Source organism: Aquarana catesbeiana, linkage group LG06 (genome assembly GCF_042186555.1).
Source record: "Aquarana catesbeiana isolate 2022-GZ linkage group LG06, ASM4218655v1, whole genome shotgun sequence".
Lineage (NCBI taxonomy): Eukaryota > Metazoa > Chordata > Amphibia > Anura > Ranidae > Aquarana > Aquarana catesbeiana.
In genome coordinates this window covers 142,442,133-142,464,588 of record NC_133329.1, presented here as the reverse complement: position 1 = coordinate 142,464,588, position 22,456 = coordinate 142,442,133, and positions in this window count along the sequence as shown.

Genomic DNA, 22,456 nt, shown 5'->3' with positions numbered 1-22,456 from the left:
CTCCCTCTGGTTTTATCTCACCACTTAGAAAAGTTCCACTTGGTTTAAGTTCCAGCAATCTCCCAATGAGCAGGCTCAGGATGAGTCCTACACACAGTTATATAGACTGCAGACACCTGTGAGCAATTACCCCCTCCCCCCTACTTAATAGCCTGAAGGAACCAAAGAAGAAAAAAAAAAAAAAAAGCTATTTAAAAAGTGACAGAAAAAGCTAATTGAAAAGCTAAAAGGAAAAGCCCAAAAAATGCTACCCAGCAAAGAAAAAGTAAAACTTGTTCACTCTCCCTCTGGTTTTAACTCACCACTTAGAAAAGTTCCACTTGGTTTAAGTTCCAGCAATCTCCCAATGAGCAGGCTCAGGATGAGTCCTACACACAGTTATATAGACTGCAGGCACCTGTGAGCAATTACCCCCTCCCCCTACTTAATAGCCTGAAGGAACCAAAGAAGAAAAAAAAAAGCTATTTAAAAAGTGACAGAAAAAGCTAATTGAAAAGCTAAAAGGAAAAGCCCAAAAAATGCTACCCAGCAAACAAAAAGTAAAACTTGTTCACTCTCCCTCTGGTTTTAACTCACCACTTAGAAAAGTTCCACTTGGTTTAAGTTCCAGCAATCTCCCAATAAGCAGGCTCAGGATGAGTCCTACACACAGTTATATAGACTGCAGGCACCTGTGAGCAATTACCCCCTCCCCCTACTTAATAGCCTGAAGGAACCAAAGAAGAAGAAAAAAAAAAAAAGCTATTTAAAAAGTGACAGAAAAAGCTAATTGAAAAGCAAAAAGGAAAAGCACAAAAAATGCTACCCAGCAAACAAAAAGTAAAACTTGTTCACTCTCCCTCTGGTTTTACTTCACCACTTAGAAAAGTTCCACTTGGTTTAAGTTCCAGCAATCTCCCAATGAGCAGGCTCAGGATGAGTCCTACACACAGTTATATAGACTGCAGACACCTCTGAGCAATTACCCCCTCCCCCCTACTTAATAGCCTGAAGGAACCAAAGAAAAAAAAAAAAAAAAAAAAAGCTATTTAAAAAGTGACAGAAAAAGCTAATTGAAAAGCTAAAAGGAAAAGCCCAAAAAATGCTACCCAGCAAAGAAAAAGTAAAACTTGTTCACTCTCCCTCTGGTTTTAACTCACCACTTAGAAAAGTTCCACTTGGTTTAAGTTCCAGCAATCTCCCAATGAGCAGGCTCAGGATGAGTCCTACACACAGTTATATAGACTGCAGACACCTCTGAGCAATTACCCCCTCCCCCCTACTTAATAGCCTGAAGGAACCAAAGAAGAAAAAAAAAAAAAAAAAAAAAAAAAAAGCTATTTAAAAAGTGACAGAAAAAGCTAATTGAAAAGCTAAAAGGAAAAGCCCCAAAAATGCTACCCAGCAAAGAAAAAGTAAAACTTGTTCACTCTCCCTCTGGTTTTAACTCACCACTTAGAAAAGTTCCACTTGGTTTAAGTTCCAGCAATCTCCCAATGAGCAGGCTCAGGATGAGTCCTACACACAGTTATATAGACTGCAGGCACCTGTGAGCAATTACCCCCTCCCCCTACTTAATAGCCTGAAGGAACCAAAGAAGAAAAAAAAAATAAAAAAAAAAAAGCTATTTAAAAAGTGACAGAAAAAGCTAATTGAAAAGCTAAAAGGAAAAGCCCAAAAAATGCTACCCAGCAAACAAAAAGTAAAACTTGTTCACTCTCCCTCTGGTTTTAACTCACCACTTAGAAAAGTTCCACTTGGTTTAAGTTCCAGCAATCTCCCAATGAGCAGGCTCAGGATGAGTCCTACACACAGTTATATAGACTGCAGGCACCTGTGAGCAATTACCCCCTCCCCCTACTTAATAGCCTGAAGGAACCAAAGAAGAAAAAAAAAAAAAAAAAAGCTATTTAAAAAGTGACAGAAAAAGCTAATTGAAAAGCTAAAAGGAAAAGCCCAAAAAATTCTACCCAGCAAAGAAAAAGTAAAACTTGTTCACTCTCCCTCTGGTTTTAACTCACCACTTAGAAAAGTTCCACTTGGTTTAAGCTCCAGCAATCTCCCAATGAGCAGGCTCAGGATGAGTCCTACACACAGTTATATAGACTGCAGACACCTGTGAGCAATTACCCCCTCCCCCCTACTTAATAGCCTGAAGGAACCAAAGAAGAAAAAAAAAAAAAAAGCTATTTAAAAAGTGACAGAAAAAGCTAATTGAAAAGCTAAAAGGAAAAGCCCAAAAAAGGCTACCCAGCAAAGAAAAAGTAAAACTTGTTCACTCTCCCTCTGGTTTTAACTCACCACTTAGAAAAGTTCCACTTGGTTTAAGTTCCAGCAATCTCCCAATGAGCAGGCTCAGGATGAGTCCTACACACAGTTATATAGACTGCAGGCACCTGTGAGCAATTACCCCCTCCCCCTACTTAATAGCCTGAAGGAACCAAAGAAGAAAAAAAAAAAGCTATTTAAAAAGTGACAGAAAAAGCTAATTGAAAAGCTAAAAGGAAAAGCCCAAAAAATGCTACCCAGCAAACAAAAAGTAAAACTTGTTCACTCTCCCTCTGGTTTTAACTCACCACTTAGAAAAGTTCCACTTGGTTTAAGTTCCAGCAATCTCCCAATGAGCAGGCTCAGGATGAGTCCTACACACAGTTATATAGACTGCAGACACCTCTGAGCAATTACCCCCTCCCCCCTACTTAATAGCCTGAAGGAACCAAAGAAGAAAAAAAAAAAAAAAAAAAGCTATTTAAAAAGTGACAGAAAAAGCTAATTGAAAAGCTAAAAGGAAAAGCCCAAAAAATGATACCCAGCAAACAAAAAGTAAAACTTGTTCACTCTCCCTCTGGTTTTAACTCACCACTTAGAAAAGTTCCACTTGGTTTAAGTTCCAGCAATCTCCCAATGAGCAGGCTCAGGATGAGTCCTACACACAGTTATATAGACTGCAGACACCTGTGAGCAATTACCCCCTCCCCCCTACTTAATAGCCTGAAGGAACCAAAGAAGAAAAAAAAAAAAGCTATTTAAAAAGTGACAGAAAAAGCTAATTGAAAAGCTAAAAGGAAAAGCCCAAAAAATGCTACCCAGCAAACAAAAAGTAAAACTTGTTCACTCCCACTCTGGTTTTAACTCACCACTTAGAAAAGTTCCACTTGGTTTAAGTTCCAGCAATCTCCCAATGAGCAGGCTCAGGATGAGTCCTACACACAGTTATATAGACTGCAGACACCTCTGAGCAATTACCCCCTCCCCCCTACTTAATAGCCTGAAGGAACCAAAGAAGAAAAAAAAAAAAAAAAAGCTATTTAAAAAGTGACAGAAAAAGCTAATTGAAAAGCTAAAAGGAAAAGCCCAAAAAATGCTACCCAGCAAAGAAAAAGTAAAACTTGTTCACTCTCCCTCTGTTTTTAACTCACCACTTAGAAAAGTTCCACTTGGTTTAAGTTCCAGCAATCTCCCAATGAGCAGGCTCAGGATGAGTCCTACACACAGTTATATAGACTGCAGACACCTGTGAGCAATTACCCCCTCCCCCTACTTAATAGCCTGAAGGAACCAAAGAAGAAAAAAAAAAGCTATTTAAAAAGTGACAGAAAAAGCTAATTGAAAAGCTAAAAGGAAAAGCCCAAAAAATGCTACCCAGCAAACAAAAAGTAAAACTTGTTCACTCTCCCTCTGGTTTTAACTCACCACTTAGAAAAGTTCCACTTGATTTAAGTTCCAGCAATCTCCCAATGAGCAGGCTCAGGATGAGTCCTACACACAGTTATATAGACTGCAGACACCTCTGAGCAATTACCCCCTCCCCCCTACTTAATAGCCTGAAGGAACCAAAGAAGAAAAAAAAAAAAAAAAAAAAAGCTATTTAAAAAGTGACAGAAAAAGCTAATTGAAAAGCTAAAAGGAAAAGCCCCAAAAATGCTACCCAGCAAAGAAAAAGTAAAACTTGTTCACTCTCCCTCTGGTTTTAACTCACCACTTAGAAAAGTTCCACTTGGTTTAAGTTCCAGCAATCTCCCAATGAGCAGGCTCAGGGTGAGTCCTACACACAGTTATATAGACTGCAGGCACCTGTGAGCAATTACCCCCTCCCCCTACTTAATAGCCTGAAGGAACCAAAGAAGAAAAAAAAAAAAAAAGCTATTTAAAAAGTGACAGAAAAAGCTAATTGAAAAGCTAAAAGGAAAAGCCCAAAAAATGCTACCCAGCAAAGAAAAAGTAAAACTTGTTCACTCTCCCTCTGGTTTTAACTCACCACTTAGAAAAGTTCCACTTGGTTTAAGTTCCAGCAATCTCCCAATAAGCAGGCTCAGGATGAGTCCTACACACAGTTATATAGACTGCAGGCACCTGTGAGCAATTACCCCCTCCCCCTACTTAATAGCCTGAAGGAACCAAAGAAGAAAAAAAAAAAAAGCTATTTAAAAAGTGACAGAAAAAGCTAATTGAAAAGCTAAAAGGAAAAGCCCAAAAAATGCTACCCAGCAAAGAAAAAGTAAAACTTGTTCACTCTCCCTCTGGTTTTAACTCACCACTTAGAAAAGTTCCACTTGGTTTAAGTTCCAGCAATCTCCCAATGAGCAGGCTCAGGATGAGTCCTACACACAGTTATATAGACTGCAGACACCTGTGAGCAATTACCCCCTCCCCCCTACTTAATAGCCTGAAGGAACCAAAGAAGAAAAAAAAAAAGCTATTTAAAAAGTGACAGAAAAAGCTAATTGAAAAGCTAAAAGAAAAAGCCCAAAAAATGCTATCCAGCAAACAAAAAGTAAAACTTGTTCACTCTCCCTCTGGTTTTAACTCACCACTTAGAAAAGTTCCACTTGGTTTAAGTTCCAGCAATCTCCCAATGAGCAGGCTCAGGATGAGTCCTACACACAGTTATATAGACTGCAGACACCTGTGAGCAATTACCCCCTCCCCCCTACTTAATAGCCTGAAGGAACCAAAGAAGAAAAAAAAAAAAGCTATTTAAAAAGTGACAGAAAAAGCTAATTGAAAAGCTAAAAGAAAAAGCCCAAAAAATGCTATCCAGCAAACAAAAAGTAAAACTTGTTCACTCTCCCTCTGGTTTTAACTCACCACTTAGAAAAGTTCCACTTGGTTTAAGTTCCAGCAATCTCCCAATGAGCAGGCTCAGGATGAGTCCTACACACAGTTATATAGACTGCAGACACCTGTGAGCAATTACCCCCTCCCCCTACTTAATAGCCTGAAGGAACCAAAGAAGAAAAAAAAAAAAAAAAAAAAAAAAGCTATTTAAAAAGTGACAGAAAAAGCTAATTGAAAAGCTAAAAGGAAAAGCCCAAAAAATGCTACCCAGCAAACAAAAAGTAAAACTTGTTCACTCTCCCTCTGGTTTTAACTCACCACTTAGAAAAGTTCCACTTGGTTTAAGTTCCAGCAATCTCCCAATGAGCAGGCTCGGGATGAGTCCTACACACAGTTATATAGACTGCAGACACCTCTGAGCAATTACCCCCTCCCCCCTACTTAATAGCCTGAAGGAACCAAAGAAGAAAAAAAAAAAAAAAAAAGCTATTTAAAAAGTGACAGAAAAAGCTAATTGAAAAGCTAAAAGGAAAAGCCCAAAAAATGCTACCCAGCAAAGAAAAAGTAAAACTTGTTCACTCTCCCTCTGGTTTTAACTCACCACTTAGAAAAGTTCCACTTGGTTTAAGTTCCAGCAATCTCCCAATGAGCAGGCTCAGGATGAGTCCTACACACAGTTATATAGACTGCAGACACCTGTGAGCAATTACCCCCTCCCCCTACTTAATAGCCTGAAGGAACCAAAGAAGAAAAAAAAAAAGCTATTTAAAAAGTGACAGAAAAAGCTAATTGAAAAGCTAAAAGGAAAAGCCCAAAAAATGCTACCCAGCAAACAAAAAGTAAAACTTGTTCACTCTCCCTCTGGTTTTACTTCACCACTTAGAAAAGTTCCACTTGGTTTAAGTTCCAGCAATCTCCCAATGAGCAGGCTCAGGATGAGTCCTACACACAGTTATATAGACTGCAGACACCTCTGAGCAATTACCCCCTCCCCCCTACTTAATAGCCTGAAGGAACCAAAGAAGAAAAAAAAAAAAAAAAAAAAAGCTATTTAAAAAGTGACAGAAAAAGCTAATTGAAAAGCTAAAAGGAAAAGCCCAAAAAATGCTACCCAGCAAAGAAAAAGTAAAACTTGTTCACTCTCCCTCTGGTTTTACTTCACCACTTAGAAAAGTTCCACTTGGTTTAAGTTCCAGCAATCTCCCAATGAGCAGGCTCAGGATGAGTCCTACACACAGTTATATAGACTGCAGACACCTGTGAGCAATTACCCCCTCCCCCTACTTAATAGCCTGAAGGAACCAAAGAAGAAAAAAAAAAGCTATTTAAAAAGTGACAGAAAAAGCTAATTGAAAAGCTAAAAGGAAAAGCCCAAAAAATGCTACCCAGCAAACAAAAAGTAAAACTTGTTCACTCTCCCTCTGGTTTTACTTCACCACTTAGAAAAGTTCCACTTGGTTTAAGTTCCAGCAATCTCCCAATGAGCAGGCTCAGGATGAGTCCTACACACAGTTATATAGACTGCAGACACCTCTGAGCAATTACCCCCTCCCCCCTACTTAATAGCCTGAAGGAACCAAAGAAGAAAAAAAAAAAAAGCTATTTAAAAAGTGACAGAAAAAGCTAATTGAAAAGCTAAAAGGAAAAGCCCCAAAAATGCTACCCAGCAAAGAAAAAGTAAAACTTGTTCACTCTCCCTCTGGTTTTAACTCACCACTTAGAAAAGTTCCACTTGGTTTAAGTTCCAGCAATCTCCCAATGAGCAGGCTCAGGGTGAGTCCTACACACAGTTATATAGACTGCAGGCACCTGTGAGCAATTACCCCCTCCCCCTACTTAATAGCCTGAAGGAACCAAAGAAGAAAAAAAAAAAAAAAAAAGCTATTTAAAAAGTGACAGAAAAAGCTAATTGAAAATCTAAAAGGAAAAGCCCAAAAAATGCTACCCAGCAAACAAAAAGTAAAACTTGTTCACTCTCCCTCTGGTTTTAACTCACCACTTAGAAAAGTTCCACTTGGTTTAAGTTCCAGCAATCTCCCAATGAGCAGGCTCTGGATGAGTCCTACACACAGTTATATAGACTGCAGGCACCTGTGAGCAATTACCCCCTCACCCTACTTAATAGCCTGAAGGAACCAAAGAAGAAAAAAAAAAAGCTATTTAAAAAGTGACAGAAAAAGCTAATTGAAAAGCTAAAAGGAAAAGCCCAAAAAATGCTACCCAGCAAAGAAAAAGTAAAACTTGTTCACTCTCCCTCTGGTTTTAACTCACCACTTAGAAAAGTTCCACTTGGTTTAAGTTCCAGCAATCTCCCAATGAGCAGGCTCAGGATGAGTCCTACACACAGTTATATAGACTGCAGACACCTGTGAGCAATTACCCCCTCCCCCCTACTTAATAGCCTGAAGGAACCAAAGAAGAAAAAAAAAAAAAAAAAAGCTATTTAAAAAGTGACAGAAAAAGCTAATTGAAAAGCTAAAAGGAAAAGCCCAAAAAATGCTACCCAGCAAAGAAAAAGTAAAACTTGTTCACTCTCCCTCTGGTTTTAACTCACCACTTAGAAAAGTTCCAGCAATCTCCCAATGAGCAGGCTCAGGATGAGTCCTACACACAGTTATATAGACTGCAGACACCTGTGAGCAATTACCCCCTCCCCCCTACTTAATAGCCTGAAGGAACCAAAGAAGAAAAAAAAAAAAAGCTATTTAAAAAGTGACAGAAAAAGCTAATTGAAAAGCTAAAAGGAAAAGCCCAAAAAATGCTACCCAGCAAACAAAAAGTAAAACTTGTTCATTCTCCCTCTGGTTTTAACTCACCACTTAGAAAAGTTCCACTTGGTTTAAGTTCCAGCAATCTCCCAATGAGCAGGCTCAGGATGAGTCCTACACACAGTTATATAGACTGCAGGCACCTGTGAGCAATTACCCCCTCCCCCTACTTAATAGCCTGAAGGAACCAAAGAAAAAAAAAAGCTATTTAAAAAGTGACAGAAAAAGCTAATTGAAAAGCTAAAAGGAAAAGCCCAAAAAATGCTACCCAGCAAACAAAAAGTAAAACTTGTTCACTCTCCCTCTGGTTTTAACTCACCACTTAGAAAAGTTCCACTTGGTTTAAGTTCCAGCAATCTCCCAATGAGCAGGCTCAGGATGAGTCCTACACACAGTTATATAGACTGCAGACACCTGTGAGCAATTACCCCCTCCCCCCTACTTAATAGCCTGAAGGAACCAAAGAAGAAAAAAAAAAAAAAAAAAGCTATTTAAAAAGTGACAGAAAAAGCTAATTGAAAAGCTAAAAGGAAAAGCCCAAAAAATGCTACCCAGCAAACAAAAAGTAAAACTTGTTCACTCCCACTCTGGTTTTAACTCACCACTTAGAAAAGTTCCACTTGGTTTAAGTTCCAGCAATCTCCCAATGAGCAGGCTCAGGATGAGTCCTACACACAGTTATATAGACTGCAGACACCTCTGAGCAATTACCCCCTCCCCCCTACTTAATAGCCTGAAGGAACCAAAGAAGAAAAAAAAAAAAAAAAAGCTATTTAAAAAGTGACAGAAAAAGCTAATTGAAAAGCTAAAAGGAAAAGCCCAAAAAATGCTACCCAGCAAAGAAAAAGTAAAACTTGTTCACTCTCCCTCTGGTTTTAACTCACCACTTAGAAAAGTTCCACTTGGTTTAAGTTCCAGCAATCTCCCAATGAGCAGGCTCAGGATGAGTCCTACACACAGTTATATAGACTGCAGACACCTGTGAGCAATTACCCCCTCCCCCCTACTTAATAGCCTGAAGGAACCAAAGAAGAAAAAAAAAAAAAAAAAGCTATTTAAAAAGTGACAGAAAAAGCTAATTGAAAAGCTAAAAGGAAAAGCCCAAAAAATGCTACCCAGCAAAGAAAAAGTAAAACTTGTTCACTCTCCCTCTGGTTTTAACTCACCACTTAGAAAAGTTCCACTTGGTTTAAGTTCCAGCAATCTCCCAATGAGCAGGCTCAGGATGAGTCCTACACACAGTTATATAGACTGCAGACACCTCTGAGCAATTACCCCCTCCCCCCTACTTAATAGCCTGAAGGAACCAAAGAAGAAAAAAAAAAAAAAAAAAAAAAAAGCTATTTAAAAAGTGACAGAAAAAGCTAATTGAAAAGCTAAAAGGAAAAGCCCAAAAAATGCTACCCAGCAAAGAAAAAGTAAAACTTGTTCACTCTCCCTCTGGTTTTAACTCACCACTTAGAAAAGTTCCACTTGGTTTAAGTTCCAGCAATCTCCCAAGGAGCAGGCTCAGGATGAGTCCTACACACAGTTATATAGACTGCAGACACCTGTGAGCAATTACCCCCTCCCCCCTACTTAATAGCCTGAAGGAACCAAAGAAAAAAAAAAAAAAGCTATTTAAAAAGTGACAGAAAAAGCTAATTGAAAAGCTAAAAGGAAAAGACCAAAAAATGCTACCCAGCAAAGAAAAAGTAAAACTTGTTCACTCTCCCTCTGGTTTTACTTCACCACTTAGAAAAGTTCCACTTGGTTTAAGTTCCAGCAATCTCCCAATGAGCAGGCTCAGGATGAGTCCTACACACAGTTATATAGACTGCAGACACCTGTGAGCAATTACCCCCTCCCCCCTACTTAATAGCCTGAAGGAACCAAAGAAGAAAAAAAAAAAAAAAAAGCTATTTAAAAAGTGACAGAAAAAGCTAATTGAAAAGCTAAAAGGAAAAGCCCAAAAAATGCTACCCAGCAAAGAAAAAGTAAAACTTGTTCACTCTCCCTCTGGTTTTAACTCACCACTTAGAAAAGTTCCAGCAATCTCCCAATGAGCAGGCTCAGGATGAGTCCTACACACAGTTATATAGACTGCAGACACCTGTGAGCAATTACCTCCTCCCCCCTACTTAATAGCCTGAAGGAACCAAAGAAGAAAAAAAAAAAAAAAAGCTATTTAAAAAGTGACAGAAAAAGCTAATTGAAAAGCTAAAAGGAAAAGCCCAAAAAATGCTACCCAGCAAAGAAAAAGTAAAACTTGTTCACTCTCCCTCTGGTTTTAACTCACCACTTAGAAAAGTTCCACTTGGTTTAAGTTCCAGCAATCTCCCAATGAGCAGGCTCAGGATGAGTCCTACACACAGTTATATAGACTGCAGACACCTGTGAGCAATTACCCCCTCCCCCCTACTTAATAGCCTGAAGGAACCAAAGAAGAAAAAAAAAAAAAAAAGCTATTTAAAAAGTGACAGAAAAAGCTAATTGAAAAGCTAAAAGGAAAAGACCAAAAAATGCTACCCAGCAAAGAAAAAGTAAAACTTGTTCACTCTCCCTCTGGTTTTAACTCACCACTTAGAAAAGTTCCACTTGGTTTAAGTTCCAGCAATCTCCCAATGAGCAGGCTCAGGATGAGTCCTACACACAGTTATATAGACTGCAGACACCTCTGAGCAATTACCCCCTCCCCCCTACTTAATAGCCTGAAGGAACCAAAGAAGAAAAAAAAAAAAAAAAAAAAAAGCTATTTAAAAAGTGACAGAAAAAGCTAATTGAAAAGCTAAAAGGAAAAGCCCAAAAAATGCTACCCAGCAAAGAAAAAGTAAAACTTGTTCACTCTCCCTCTGGTTTTAACTCACCACTTAGAAAAGTTCCACTTGGTTTAAGTTCCAGCAATCTCCCAATGAGCAGGCTCAGGATGAGTCCTACACACAGTTATATAGACTGCAGACACCTGTGAGCAATTACCCCCTCCCCCCTACTTAATAGCCTGAAGGAACCAAAGAAAAAAAAAAAAAAAGCTATTTAAAAAGTGACAGAAAAAGCTAATTGAAAAGCTAAAAGGAAAAGACCAAAAAATGCTACCCAGCAAAGAAAAAGTAAAACTTGTTCACTCTCCCTCTGGTTTTACTTCACCACTTAGAAAAGTTCCACTTGGTTTAAGTTCCAGCAATCTCCCAATGAGCAGGCTCAGGATGAGTCCTACACACAGTTATATAGACTGCAGACACCTCTGAGCAATTACCCCCTCCCCCCTACTTAATAGCCTGAAGGAACCAAAGAAGAAAAAAAAAAAAAAAAAGCTATTTAAAAAGTGACAGAAAAAGCTAATTGAAAAGCTAAAAGGAAAAGCCCAAAAAATGCTACCCAGCAAACAAAAAGTAAAACTTGTTCACTCTCCCTCTGGTTTTAACTCACCACTTAGAAAAGTTCCACTTGGTTTAAGTTCCAGCAATCTCCCAATGAGCAGGCTCAGGATGAGTCCTACACACAGTTATATAGACTGCAGGCACCTGTGAGCAATTACCCCCTCCCCCTACTTAATAGCCTGAAGGAACCAAAGAAAAAAAAAAAAAAAAAAAAAGCTATTTAAAAAGTGACAGAAAAAGCTAATTGAAAAGCTAAAAGGAAAAGCCCAAAAAATTCTACCCAGCAAAGAAAAAGTAAAACTTGTTCACTCTCCCTCTGGTTTTAACTCACCACTTAGAAAAGTTCCACTTGGTTTAAGTTCCAGCAATCTCCCAATGAGCAGGCTCAGGATGAGTCCTACACACAGTTATATAGACTGCAGACACCTCTGAGCAATTACCCCCTCCCCCCTACTTAATAGCCTGAAGGAACCAAAGAAGAAAAAAAAAAAAAAAGCTATTTAAAAAGTGACAGAAAAAGCTAATTGAAAAGCTAAAAGGAAAAGCCAAAAAAATGCTACCCAGCAAAGAAAAAGTAAAACTTGTTCACTCTCCCTCTGGTTTTAACTCACCACTTAGAAAAGTTCCACTTGGTTTAAGTTCCAGCAATCTCCCAATGAGCAGGCTCAGGATGAGTCCTACACACAGTTATATAGACTGCAGACACCTGTGAGCAATTACCCCCTCCCCCCTACTTAATAGCCTGAAGGAACCAAAGAAGAAAAAAAAAAAAAAAAAGCTATTTAAAAAGTGACAGAAAAAGCTAATTGAAAAGCTAAAAGGAAAAGCCCAAAAAATGCTACCCAGCAAACAAAAAGTAAAACTTGTTCACTCTCCCTCTGGTTTTAACTCACCACTTAGAAAAGTTCCACTTGATTTAAGTTCCAGCAATCTCCCAATGAGCAGGCTCAGGATGAGTCCTACACACAGTTATATAGACTGCAGACACCTCTGAGCAATTACCCCCTCCCCCCTACTTAATAGCCTGAAGGAACCAAAGAAGAAAAAAAAAAAAAAAAAAAAAGCTATTTAAAAAGTGACAGAAAAAGCTAATTGAAAAGCTAAAAGGAAAAGCCCAAAAAATGCTACCCAGCAAAGAAAAAGTAAAACTTGTTCACTCTCCCTCTGGTTTTAACTCACCACTTAGAAAAGTTCCACTTGGTTTAAGTTCCAGCAATCTCCCAATGAGCAGGCTCAGGATGAGTCCTACACAGAGTTATATAGACTGCAGACACCTGTGAGCAATTACCCCCTCCCCCCTACTTAATAGCCTGAAGGAACCAAAGAAGAAAAAAAAAAAAAAAAAAAGCTATTTAAAAAGTGACAGAAAAAGCTAATTGAAAAGCTAAAAGGAAAAGCCCAAAAAATGCTACCCAGCAAACAAAAAGTAAAACTTGTTCACTCTCCCTCTGGTTTTAACTCACCACTTAGAAAAGTTCCACTTGGTTTAAGTTCCAGCAATCTCCCAATGAGCAGGCTCAGGATGAGTCCTACACACAGTTATATAGACTGCAGACACCTCTGAGCAATTACCCCCTCCCCCCTACTTAATAGCCTGAAGGAACCAAAGAAGAAAAAAAAAAAAAAAAAAAAAAAAAAGCTATTTAAAAAGTGACAGAAAAAGCTAATTGAAAAGCTAAAAGGAAAAGCCCAAAAAATGCTACCCAGCAAACAAAAAGTAAAACTTGTTCACTCTCCCTCTGGTTTTAACTCACCACTTAGAAAAGTTCCACTTGGTTTAAGTTCCAGCAATCTCCCAATGAGCAGGCTCAGGATGAGTCCTACACACAGTTATATAGACTGCAGACACCTGTGAGCAATTACCCCCTCCCCCCTACTTAATAGCCTGAAGGAACCAAAGAAGAAAAAAAAAAAAAAGCTATTTAAAAAGTGACAGAAAAAGCTAATTGAAAAGCTAAAAGGAAAAGCCCAAAAAATGCTACCCAGCAAACAAAAAGTAAAACTTGTTCACTCCCACTCTGGTTTTAACTCACCACTTAGAAAAGTTCCACTTGGTTTAAGTTCCAGCAATCTCCCAATGAGCAGGCTCAGGATGAGTCCTACACACAGTTATATAGACTGCAGACACCTCTGAGCAATTACCCCCTCCCCCCTACTTAATAGCCTGAAGGAACCAAAGAAGAAAAAAAAAAAAAAAAAAAAAAAAGCTATTTAAAAAGTGACAGAAAAAGCTAATTGAAAAGCTAAAAGGAAAAGCCCAAAAAATGCTACCCAGCAAAGAAAAAGTAAAACTTGTTCACTCTCCCTCTGGTTTTAACTCACCACTTAGAAAAGTTCCACTTGGTTTAAGTTCCAGCAATCTCCCAAGGAGCAGGCTCAGGATGAGTCCTACACACAGTTATATAGACTGCAGACACCTGTGAGCAATTACCCCCTCCCCCCTACTTAATAGCCTGAAGGAACCAAAGAAAAAAAAAAAAAAGCTATTTAAAAAGTGACAGAAAAAGCTAATTGAAAAGCTAAAAGGAAAAGACCAAAAAATGCTACCCAGCAAAGAAAAAGTAAAACTTGTTCACTCTCCCTCTGGTTTTACTTCACCACTTAGAAAAGTTCCACTTGGTTTAAGTTCCAGCAATCTCCCAATGAGCAGGCTCAGGATGAGTCCTACACACAGTTATATAGACTGCAGACACCTGTGAGCAATTACCCCCTCCCCCCTACTTAATAGCCTGAAGGAACCAAAGAAGAAAAAAAAAAAAAAAAAGCTATTTAAAAAGTGACAGAAAAAGCTAATTGAAAAGCTAAAAGGAAAAGCCCAAAAAATGCTACCCAGCAAAGAAAAAGTAAAACTTGTTCACTCTCCCTCTGGTTTTAACTCACCACTTAGAAAAGTTCCAGCAATCTCCCAATGAGCAGGCTCAGGATGAGTCCTTCACACAGTTATATAGACTGCAGACACCTGTGAGCAATTACCTCCTCCCCCCTACTTAATAGCCTGAAGGAACCAAAGAAGAAAAAAAAAAAAAAAAGCTATTTAAAAAGTGACAGAAAAAGCTAATTGAAAAGCTAAAAGGAAAAGCCCAAAAAATGCTACCCAGCAAAGAAAAAGTAAAACTTGTTCACTCTCCCTCTGGTTTTAACTCACCACTTAGAAAAGTTCCACTTGGTTTAAGTTCCAGCAATCTCCCAATGAGCAGGCTCAGGATGAGTCCTACACACAGTTATATAGACTGCAGACACCTGTGAGCAATTACCCCCTCCCCCCTACTTAATAGCCTGAAGGAACCAAAGAAGAAAAAAAAAAAAAAAAGCTATTTAAAAAGTGACAGAAAAAGCTAATTGAAAAGCTAAAAGGAAAAGACCAAAAAATGCTACCCAGCAAAGAAAAAGTAAAACTTGTTCACTCTCCCTCTGGTTTTAACTCACCACTTAGAAAAGTTCCACTTGGTTTAAGTTCCAGCAATCTCCCAATGAGCAGGCTCAGGATGAGTCCTACACACAGTTATATAGACTGCAGACACCTCTGAGCAATTACCCCCTCCCCCCTACTTAATAGCCTGAAGGAACCAAAGAAGAAAAAAAAAAAAAAAAAAAAAAAGCTATTTAAAAAGTGACAGAAAAAGCTAATTGAAAAGCTAAAAGGAAAAGCCCAAAAAATGCTACCCAGCAAAGAAAAAGTAAAACTTGTTCACTCTCCCTCTGGTTTTAACTCACCACTTAGAAAAGTTCCACTTGGTTTAAGTTCCAGCAATCTCCCAATGAGCAGGCTCAGGATGAGTCCTACACACAGTTATATAGACTGCAGACACCTGTGAGCAATTACCCCCTCCCCCCTACTTAATAGCCTGAAGGAACCAAAGAAAAAAAAAAAAAAAAGCTATTTAAAAAGTGACAGAAAAAGCTAATTGAAAAGCTAAAAGGAAAAGACCAAAAAATGCTACCCAGCAAAGAAAAAGTAAAACTTGTTCACTCTCCCTCTGGTTTTACTTCACCACTTAGAAAAGTTCCACTTGGTTTAAGTTCCAGCAATCTCCCAATGAGCAGGCTCAGGATGAGTCCTACACACAGTTATATAGACTGCAGACACCTCTGAGCAATTACCCCCTCCCCCCTACTTAATAGCCTGAAGGAACCAAAGAAGAAAAAAAAAAAAAAAAAGCTATTTAAAAAGTGACAGAAAAAGCTAATTGAAAAGCTAAAAGGAAAAGCCCAAAAAATGCTACCCAGCAAACAAAAAGTAAAACTTGTTCACTCTCCCTCTGGTTTTAACTCACCACTTAGAAAAGTTCCACTTGGTTTAAGTTCCAGCAATCTCCCAATGAGCAGGCTCAGGATGAGTCCTACACACAGTTATATAGACTGCAGGCACCTGTGAGCAATTACCCCCTCCCCCTACTTAATAGCCTGAAGGAACCAAAGAAGAAAAAAAAAAAAAAAAAAGCTATTTAAAAAGTGACAGAAAAAGCTAATTGAAAAGCTAAAAGGAAAAGCCCAAAAAATTCTACCCAGCAAAGAAAAAGTAAAACTTGTTCACTCTCCCTCTGGTTTTAACTCACCACTTAGAAAAGTTCCACTTGGTTTAAGTTCCAGCAATCTCCCAATGAGCAGGCTCAGGATGAGTCCTACACACAGTTATATAGACTGCAGACACCTCTGAGCAATTACCCCCTCCCCCCTACTTAATAGCCTGAAGGAACCAAAGAAGAAAAAAAAAAAAAAAGCTATTTAAAAAGTGACAGAAAAAGCTAATTGAAAAGCTAAAAGGAAAAGCCAAAAAAATGCTACCCAGCAAAGAAAAAGTAAAACTTGTTCACTCTCCCTCTGGTTTTAACTCACCACTTAGAAAAGTTCCACTTGGTTTAAGTTCCAGCAATCTCCCAATGAGCAGGCTCAGGATGAGTCCTACACACAGTTATATAGACTGCAGACACCTGTGAGCAATTACCCCCTCCCCCCTACTTAATAGCCTGAAGGAACCAAAGAAGAAAAAAAAAAAAAAAAAGCTATTTAAAAAGTGACAGAAAAAGCTAATTGAAAAGCTAAAAGGAAAAGCCCAAAAAATGCTACCCAGCAAACAAAAAGTAAAACTTGTTCACTCTCCCTCTGGTTTTAACTCACCACTTAGAAAAGTTCCACTTGATTTAAGTTCCAGCAATCTCCCAATGAGCAGGCTCAGGATGAGTCCTACACACAGTTATATAGACTGCAGACACCTCTGAGCAATTACCCCCTCCCCCCTACTTAATAGCCTGAAGGAACCAAAGAAGAAAAAAAAAAAAAAAAAAAAAGCTATTTAAAAAGTGACAGAAAAAGCTAATTGAAAAGCTAAAAGGAAAAGCCCAAAAAATGCTACCCAGCAAACAAAAAGTAAAACTTGTTCACTCTCCCTCTGGTTTTAACTCACCACTTAGAAAAGTTCCACTTGGTTTAAGTTCCAGCAATCTCCCAATGAGCAGGCTCAGGATGAGTCCTACACAGAGTTATATAGACTGCAGACACCTGTGAGCAATTACCCCCTCCCCCCTACTTAATAGCCTGAAGGAACCAAAGAAGAAAAAAAAAAAAAAAAAAAGCTATTTAAAAAGTGACAGAAAAAGCTAATTGAAAAGCTAAAAGGAAAAGCCCAAAAAATGCTACCCAGCAAACAAAAAGTAAAACTTGTTCACTCTCCCTCTGGTTTTAACTCACCACTTAGAAAAGTTCCACTTGGTTTAAGTTCCAGCAATCTCCCAATGAGCAGGCTCAGGATGAGTCCTACACACAGTTATATAGACTGCAGACACCTCTGAGCAATTACCCCCTCCCCCCTACTTAATAGCCTGAAGGAACCAAAGAAGAAAAAAAAAAAAAAAAAAAAAAAAAAAGCTATTTAAAAAGTGACAGAAAAAGCTAATTGAAAAGCTAAAAGGAAAAGCCCAAAAAATGCTACCCAGCAAACAAAAAGTAAAACTTGTTCACTCTCCCTCTGGTTTTAACTCACCACTTAGAAAAGTTCCACTTGGTTTAAGTTCCAGCAATCTCCCAATGAGCAGGCTCAGGATGAGTCCTACACACAGTTATATAGACTGCAGACACCTGTGAGCAATTACCCCCTCCCCCCTACTTAATAGCCTGAAGGAACCAAAGAAGAAAAAAAAAAAAAAGCTATTTAAAAAGTGACAGAAAAAGCTAATTGAAAAGCTAAAAGGAAAAGCCCAAAAAATGCTACCCAGCAAACAAAAAGTAAAACTTGTTCACTCCCACTCTGGTTTTAACTCACCACTTAGAAAAGTTCCACTTGGTTTAAGTTCCAGCAATCTCCCAATGAGCAGGCTCAGGATGAGTCCTACACACAGTTATATAGACTGCAGACACCTCTGAGGAATTTTCCCCCTCCCCCCTACTTAATAGCCTGAAGGAACCAAAGAAAAAAAAAAAAAAAGCTATTTAAAAAGTGACAGAAAAAGCTAATTGAAAAGCTAAAAGGAAAAGCCCAAAAAATGCTACCCAGCAAAGAAAAAGTAAAACTTGTTCACTCTCCCTCTGGTTTTACTTCACCACTTAGAAAAGTTCCACTTGGTTTAAGTTCCAGCAATCTCCCAATGAGCAGGCTCAGGATGAGTCCTACACACAGTTATATAGACTGCAGACACCTCTGAGCAATTACCCCCTCCCCCCTACTTAATAGCCTGAAGGAACCAAAGAAGAAAAAAAAAAAAAAAGCTATTTAAAAAGTGACAGAAAAAGCTAATTGAAAAGCTAAAAGGAAAAGCCCAAAAAATGCTACCCAGCAAAGAAAAAGTAAAACTTGTTCACTCTCCCTCTGTTTTTAACTCACCACTTAGAAAAGTTCCACTTGGTTTAAGTTCCAGCAATCTCCCAATGAGCAGGCTCAGGATGAGTCCTACACACAGTTATATAGACTGCAGACACCTGTGAGCAATTACCCCCTCCCCCTACTTAATAGCCTGAAGGAACCAAAGAAGAAAAAAAAAAGCTATTTAAAAAGTGACAGAAAAAGCTAATTGAAAAGCTAAAAGGAAAAGCCCAAAAAATGCTACCCAGCAAACAAAAAGTAAAACTTGTTCACTCTCCCTCTGGTTTTAACTCACCACTTAGAAAAGTTCCACTTGATTTAAGTTCCAGCAATCTCCCAATGAGCAGGCTCAGGATGAGTCCTACACACAGTTATATAGACTGCAGACACCTGTGAGCAATTACCCCCCTCCCCCCTACTTAATAGCCTGAAGGAACCAAAGAAGAAAAAAAAAAAAAAAAAAAGAAGCTATTTAAAAAGTGACAGAAAAAGCTAATTGAAAAGCTAAAAGGAAAAGCCCAAAAAATGCTACCCAGCAAACAAAAAGTAAAACTTGTTCACTCTCCCTCTGGTTTTAACTCACCACTTAGAAAAGTTCCACTTGGTTTAAGTTCCAGCAATCTCCCAATGAGCAGGCTCAGGATGAGTCCTACACACAGTTATATAGACTGCAGACACCTCTGAGCAATTACCCCCTCCCCCCTACTTAATAGCCTGAAGGAACCAAAGAAGAAAAAAAAAAAAAAAAAAAAAAAAAAAAGCTATTTAAAAAGTGACAGAAAAAGCTAATTGAAAAGCTAAAAGGAAAAGCCCAAAAAATGCTACCCAGCAAACAAAAAGTAAAACTTGTTCACTCTCCCTCTGGTTTTAACTCACCACTTAGAAAAGTTCCACTTGGTTTAAGTTCCAGCAATCTCCCAATGAGCAGGCTCAGGATGAGTCCTACACACAGTTATATAGACTGCAGACACCTGTGAGCAATTACCCCCTCCCCCTACTTAATAGCCTGAAGGAACCAAAGAAGAAAAAAAAAAAAAAAAAAAGCTATTTAAAAAGTGACAGAAAAAGCTAATTGAAAAGCTAAAAGGAAAAGCCCAAAAAATGCTACCCAGCAAACAAAAAGTAAAACTTGTTCACTCCCACTCTGGTTTTAACTCACCACTTAGAAAAGTTCCACTTGGTTTAAGTTCCAGCAATCTCCCAATGAGCAGGCTCAGGATGAGTCCTACACACAGTTATATAGACTGCAGACACCTCTGAGGAATTTTCCCCCTCCCCCCTACTTAATAGCCTGAAGGAACCAAAGAAAAAAAAAAAAAAAGCTATTTAAAAAGTGACAGAAAAAGCTAATTGAAAAGCTAAAAGGAAAAGCCCAAAAAATGCTACCCAGCAAAGAAAAAGTAAAACTTGTTCACTCTCCCTCTGGTTTTACTTCACCACTTAGAAAAGTTCCACTTGGTTTAAGTTCCAGCAATCTCCCAATGAGCAGGCTCAGGATGAGTCCTACACACAGTTATATAGACTGCAGACACCTCTGAGCAATTACCCCCTCCCCCCTACTTAATAGCCTGAAGGAACCAAAGAAGAAAAAAAAAAAAAAAAAGCTATTTAAAAAGTGACAGAAAAAGCTAATTGAAAAGCTAAAAGGAAAAGCCCAAAAAATGCTACCCAGCAAAGAAAAAGTAAAACTTGTTCACTCTCCCTCTGTTTTTAACTCACCACTTAGAAAAGTTCCACTTGGTTTAAGTTCCAGCAATCTCCCAATGAGCAGGCTCAGGATGAGTCCTACACAGAGTTATATAGACTGCAGACACCTGTGAGCAATTACCCCCTCCCCCTACTTAATAGCCTGAAGGAACCAAAGAAGAAAAAAAAAAGCTATTTAAAAAGTGACAGAAAAAGCTAATTGAAAAGCTAAAAGGAAAAGCCCAAAAAATGCTACCCAGCAAACAAAAAGTAAAACTTGTTCACTCTCCCTCTGGTTTTACTTCACCACTTAGAAAAGTTCCACTTGGTTTAAGTTCCAGCAATCTCCCAATGAGCAGGCTCAGGATGAGTCCTACACACAGTTATATAGACTGCAGACACCTCTGAGCAATTACCCCCTCCCCCCTACTTAATAGCCTGAAGGAACCAAAGAAGAAAAAAAAAAAAAAAAAAAAAGCTATTTAAAAAGTGACAGAAAAAGCTAATTGAAAAGCTAAAAGGAAAAGCCCCAAAAATGCTACCCAGCAAAGAAAAAGTAAAACTTGTTCACTCTCCCTCTGTTTTTAACTCACCACTTAGAAAAGTTCCACTTGGTTTAAGTTCCAGCAATCTCCCAATGAGCAGGCTCAGGATGAGTCCTACACAGAGTTATATAGACTGCAGACACCTGTGAGCAATTACCCCCTCCCCCTACTTAATAGCCTGAAGGAACCAAAGAAGAAAAAAAAAAGCTATTTAAAAAGTGACAGAAAAAGCTAATTGAAAAGCTAAAAGGAAAAGCCCAAAAAATGCTACCCAGCAAACAAAAAGTAAAACTTGTTCACTCTCCCTCTGGTTTTACTTCACCACTTAGAAAAGTTCCACTTGGTTTAAGTTCCAGCAATCTCCCAATGAGCAGGCTCAGGATGAGTCCTACACACAGTTATATAGACTGCAGACACCTCTGAGCAATTACCCCCTCCCCCCTACTTAATAGCCTGAAGGAACCAAAGAAGAAAAAAAAAAAAAAAAAAAAAAAAAAGCTATTTAAAAAGTGACAGAAAAAGCTAATTGAAAAGCTAAAAGGAAAAGCCCCAAAAATGCTACCCAGCAAAGAAAAAGTAAAACTTGTTCACTCTCCCTCTGGTTTTAACTCACCACTTAGAAAAGTTCCACTTGGTTTAAGTTCCAGCAATCTCCCAATGAGCAGGCTCAGGGTGAGTCCTACACACAGTTATATAGACTGCAGGCACCTGTGAGCAATTACCCCCTCCCCCTACTTAATAGCCTGAAGGAACCAAAGAAGAAAAAAAAAAAAAAAAGCTATTTAAAAAGTGACAGAAAAAGCTAATTGAAAAGCTAAAAGGAAAAGCCCAAAAAATGCTACCCAGCAAAGAAAAAGTAAAACTTGTTCACTCTCCCTCTGGTTTTAACTCACCACTTAGAAAAGTTCCACTTGGTTTAAGTTCCAGCAATCTCCCAATGAGCAGGCTCAGGATGAGTCCTACACACAGTTATATAGACTGCAGACACCTGTGAGCAATTACCCCCTCCCCCCTACTTAATAGCCTGAAGGAACCAAAGAAGAAAAAAAAAAAAAAAAAGCTATTTAAAAAGTGACAGAAAAAGCTAATTGAAAAGCTAAAAGGAAAAGCCCAAAAAATGCTACCCAGCAAAGAAAAAGTAAAACTTGTTCACTCTCCCTCTGGTTTTAACTCACCACTTAGAAAAGTTCCACTTGGTTTAAGTTCCAGCAATCTCCCAATGAGCAGGCTCAGGATGAGTCCTACACACAGTTATATAGACTGCAGACACCTGTGAGCAATTACCCCCTCCCCCCTACTTAATAGCCTGAAGGAACCAAAGAAGAAAAAAAAAAAAAAAAAGCTATTTAAAAAGTGACAGAAAAAGCTAATTGAAAAGCTAAAAGGAAAAGCCCAAAAAATGCTACCCAGCAAACAAAAAGTAAAACTTGTTCACTCTCCCTCTGGTTTTAACTCACCACTTAGAAAAGTTCCACTTGGTTTAAGTTCCAGCAATCTCCCAATGAGCAGGCTCAGGATGAGTCCTACACACAGTTATATAGACTGCAGGCACCTGTGAGCAATTACCCCCTCCCCCTACTTAATAGCCTGAAGGAACCAAAGAAAAAAAAAAGCTATTTAAAAAGTGACAGAAAAAGCTAATTGAAAAGCTAAAAGGAAAAGCCCAAAAAATGCTACCCAGCAAACAAAAAGTAAAACTTGTTCACTCTCCCTCTGGTTTTAACTCACCACTTAGAAAAGTTCCACTTGGTTTAAGTTCCAGCAATCTCCCAATAAGCAGGCTCAGGATGAGTCCTACACACAGTTATATAGACTGCAGGCACCTGTGAGCAATTACCCCCTCCCCTACTTAATAGCCTGAAGGAACCAAAGAAGAAAAAAAAAAAAAAAGCTATTTAAAAAGTGACAGAAAAAGCTAATTGAAAAGCTAAAAGGAAAAGCCCAAAAAATGCTACCCAGCAAAGAAAAAGTAAAACTTGTTCACTCTCCCTCTGGTTTTAACTCACCACTTAGAAAAGTTCCACTTGGTTTAAGTTCCAGCAATCTCCCAATGAGCAGGCTCAGGATGAGTCCTACACACAGTTATATAGACTGCAGACACCTGTGAGCAATTACCCCCTCCCCCCTACTTAATAGCCTGAAGGAACCAAAGAAGAAAAAAAAAAAAAAAAAAAAAAAAAGCTATTTAAAAAGTGACAGAAAAAGCTAATTGAAAAGCTAAAAGGAAAAGCCCAAAAAATGCTACCCAGCAAACAAAAAGTAAAACTT